Raw genomic sequence first — 2,500 nt, forward strand, 5'->3', positions numbered from 1 at the left:
GTGCTCCGAAAACCAACAAAATAGAACCGAGGTCCTATTCCATTATTCCATGCAACACTATGCAGGCGAACAGCCTGCTTTGAACACTCTAATTTTTTCAAAGTAAACTTATCGGCCACCGCCGACACTCAGTCAAGAGCACCGACGGAGAACCGAAGGTGAGGCGAACGCAACCAGTGACACGCCTTGCGACGGACCGGCGGCGCTCGCCCAAAATCCAACTACGAGCTTTTCAACCGCAACAACTTTAGCATACACTGTTGGAGCTGGAATTACCGCGGCTGCTGGCACCAGACTTGCCCTCCAATGGATACTCGTTAAGAGTTTTAGGATGTACTCATTCCAATTACAGGGCCTCGTTAGAGTCCTGTATTGTTATTTTTCGTCACTACCTCCCCGTGTCGGGAATGGGTAATTTGCGCGCCTGCTGCCTTCCTTGGATGTGGTAGCCGTTTCTCAGGCTCCCTCTCCGGAATCGAACCCTGATTCCCCGTTACCCGTTATCACAAAGGTAGGCACGTAGCGTACCTTCGACAGTTGATAGGGCAGACACTTGAATGATACGTCGTCGGTGCAGAGACCGTACGATCCGCGTGGTTATCCAGAGTCATCAAACGTCACAGGACGAACCCGGTCGGTTTTGATCTGATAAAAGCGCGCCTCCCGAAGTCGGCGCTTAATGCATGTATTAGCTCTAGAATTACCACAGTTATCCACTTCGCTTACGAGACCAAATAAACCAAGACTGATTTAATGAGCCATTCGCAGTTTCGCTTTACGAGAACTCGTACTTGCACCTGCATGGCTTAATCTTTGAGACAAGCATATCACTACTGGCAGGATCAACCAGATAGCTGCGACAGCTGCGCTCGGCCCTTGCTGGGCCGCCCGGCGCGTGCTCGTCGCATTCGTTTAAGACCGAGGCGATCGCCTGCGGCCGTACTCGGCTTCGACAGTCGCTGGCCGCGACGTCCACGCTCTCGCCGGCAGTGCCAGGCGGAGCGATTTGCGTTTTTTCTTTGCTCGCCCTCTCTCGGGCTCGATCCATTCAGTTTCGCACAAACAAGAGCTCTGCCGGCCGCCTGCAGCGGTGCCTAAAACCCGGGCATAACAATGCGACCGTTCTGCTAGGCCGACAAGCGCTCAAGCCAGACGCTCGATCGAACGCCCCCTACATATTAGTCGAGACAACGGCTCGCTCATTAGCATCGCGTTTGTACTTTAACTTTTTTCGGCTCGGCTTCTTTCGACGCCGATGCCGGCGACGCAGCACTCTCTCGCCCGCCAGCCACCGAGAAAAGGGTGCGCTCCGACCGGCCCCGCACCGCTCTTTCTTGGCTCATTCGAAATTACTGTCTTTCGCTCTGACATGCCTTACCTAGGGTTAGGTTAGTATGCTTGCACGTTTGTACTTTAACTTTTTTCGGCTCGGCTTCTTTCGACGCCGATGCCGGCGACGCAGCACTCTCTCGCCCGCCAGCCACCGAGAAAAGGGTGCGCTCCGACCGGCCCCGCACCGCTCTTTCATGGCTCATTCGAAATTACTGTCTTTCGCTCTGACATGCCTTACCTAGGGTTAGGTTAGTATGCTTGCACGTTTGTACTTTAACTTTTTTTGGCTCGGCTTCTTTCGACGCCGATGCCGGCGACGCAGCACTCTCTCGCCCGCCAGCCACCTAGAAAAGGGTGCGCTCCGACCGGCCCCGCACCGCTCTTTCTTGGCTCATTCGAAATTACTGTCTTTCGCTCTGACATGCCTTACCTAGGGTTAGGTTAGTATGCTTGCACGTTTGTACTTTAACTTTTTTCGGCTCGGCTTCTTTCGACGCCGATGCCGGCGACGCAGCACTCTCTCGCCCGCCAGCCACCGAGAAAAGGGTGCGCTCCGACCGGCCCCGCACCGCTCTTTCATGGCTCATTCGAAATTACTGTCTTTCGCTCTGACATGCCTTACCTAGGGTTAGGTTAGTATGCTTGCACGTTTGTACTTTAACTTTTTTTGGCTCGGCTTCTTTCGACGCCGATGCCGGCGACGCAGCACTCTCTCGCCCGCCAGCCACCGAGAAAAGGGTGCGCTCCGACCGGCCCCGCACCGCTCTTTCATGGCTCATTCGAGTTTACTGTCTTTCGCTCTGACATGCCTTACCTAGGGTTAGGTTAGTATGCTTGCACGTTTGTACATTAACTTTTTTCGGCTCGGCTTCTTTCGACGCCGATGCCGGCGACGCAGCACTCTCTCGCCCGCCAGCCACCGAGAAAAGGGTGCGCTCCGACCGGCCCCGCACCGCTCTTTCTTGGCTCATTCGAAATTACTGTCTTTCGCTCTGACATGCCTTACCTAGGGTTAGGTTAGTATGCTTGCACGTTTGTACATTAACTTTTTTCGGCTCGGCTTCTTTCGACGCCGATGCCGGCGACGCAGCACTCTCTCGCCCGCCAGCCACCGAGAAAAGGGTGCGCTCCGACCGGCCCCGCACCGCTCTTTCATGGCTCATTCGAA

The 2,500-nt window shown here is 54.9% G+C and overlaps 1 non-coding gene across 1 annotated transcript in view; it reads right to left on the reverse strand.

The window, feature by feature from the left end:
• Positions 1–853, reverse strand: part of LOC144419330 (small subunit ribosomal RNA) — a 1,810-nt gene extending 957 nt beyond the window's left edge. Inside the window, exon 1 of the ribosomal RNA XR_013473998.1 lies at positions 1–853. This exon is cut by the window's left edge and continues 957 nt beyond it. This is a non-coding gene — a ribosomal RNA (small subunit ribosomal RNA).
• Positions 854–2,500: the final 1,647 nt, after the last annotated feature.

The sequence above is a fragment of the Styela clava genome, unplaced genomic scaffold, assembly GCF_964204865.1.
Source record: "Styela clava unplaced genomic scaffold, kaStyClav1.hap1.2 HAP1_SCAFFOLD_35, whole genome shotgun sequence".
NCBI lineage: Eukaryota > Metazoa > Chordata > Ascidiacea > Stolidobranchia > Styelidae > Styela > Styela clava.